The sequence below is a fragment of the Rutilus rutilus genome (assembly GCF_951802725.1).
Source record: "Rutilus rutilus genome assembly, chromosome: 5".
Taxonomy (NCBI): domain Eukaryota; kingdom Metazoa; phylum Chordata; class Actinopteri; order Cypriniformes; family Leuciscidae; genus Rutilus; species Rutilus rutilus.
Genome location: NC_140213.1, coordinates 653,165 through 654,877, shown reverse-complemented (window position 1 = coordinate 654,877; position 1,713 = coordinate 653,165).

Genomic DNA, 1,713 nt, shown 5'->3' with positions numbered 1-1,713 from the left:
CCTATTGCAGATTCAGTCTTCCCAGCCTGGTGCAGGTCTACAATTTTGTTTCTGGTGTCCTTTGACAGCTCTTTGGTCTTGGCCATAGTGGAGTTTGGAGTGTGACTGTTTGAGGTTGTGGACAGGTGTCTTTTATACTAATAACGAGTTCAAACAGGTGCCATTAATACAGGTAACGAGTGGAGGACAGAGGAGCCTCTTAAAGAAGAAGTTACAGATCTGTGAGAACCAGAAATCTTGCTTGTTTGTAGGTGACCAAATACTTATTTTACAGAGGAATTTACCAATTAATTCATTAAAAATCCTACTATGTGATTTTCTGGATTTTTTTTTCTCATTTTGTCTCTCATAGTTGAAGTGTACCTACGATGAAAATTACAGGCCTCTCTCATCTTTTTAAGTGGGAGAACTTGGACAATTGGTGGCTGACTAAATACTTTTTTACCCCACTGTACCACAAATCCTGTAGAGTCCAATATACACAAAATTTAGAAAAATTGAGAAGTGCAAGCACAGAAAACAAGGCCAAACAAATCCAAATAGTAGAAGCTCACGGTGAGACATTTGGTGCTGTATCTCGAGTAATTGACAAGGAAATCATCGGCAGCAACAAAATGATGAAATTGACTGATCTGACCAAAATCTACATAGCTCATCTAGGATGCACAAACTTGCCTCAGCACCAAATGCCTCACCGTGAGCTTCTACTAGTTGGATTTGTTTGGCCTTGTTTCTTGGTATCATTCTTTGGTAGCTTTCTCTGTGATATCCATCACCTTCTGTAATGGTGTCTGGTATAAGTTCACAAGTTACAGTCATTCTGTGAGCAGATTCCAGTGGTTCAGCTAATCTCTTGTCATGTATTTCTTTCATTCTGGCTAATCTTGCATCAGAATCTGCGTTTGCCCATAATTGCACGAGTGGTCCATATACAAGACCAGGGACATGCACAATGCATCTGGACTTTGGTTTTGTCCCATGACATCCCCTATGCCTTGAAGGACCTGCAGTCACTTGGCCCACTGACTCATGTCTTGACTCAGACATAACTGAGCAGTTCAACTATGTTGAAGAAACCAACTACATAACCGACTAGATTATCTATGTGTGTGAGATATGTATGTGTGTGTGTGTGTGTGTTTGTATAAGCTACTGGACGTCTAAAATTTCCCTTTAGGATGAATAAAGTATATATTTATCAATCTGTCAAATGTAATCTAAAATAATTAAAAACAAATATTTAAAGTAAGCATCAATGTAGTGTAGTAAGAGGGGTCAATTATATTAAATTGTAAACTAAAATATCAAACATCGAGCAATTCAGTGAAACAAATTTCTTACTGTATAGGCAGAGGATGCAGACTTGGAGGATCTGTCTGTGTGAGTAAGAACAGTCTTTCAGGACAGTCTGCCTGACACAGAGGAAACTGTTAATGAAAATTAAAAAAATATCTTATTTTGTCATTGGATGACCAACCCAGACAGGTTTCTGATTTGTCAATGAAATTACTTCGATGGAAAGGGTAATGAGGGTTGGAATGTTAGCACGTTAGCATATTAACTGATGCAGATTAGCAGATTAACTATATTAAATTAAAAATTATTAAAAACAACTATTTAAAGTAATTATCAATTTAGTGTAGTAAGAGTATTGGGTCACCTAAAAGCTGCTCTGATTGACTAGGCCAATCTCGACGTGTTAAAATCGCTTAA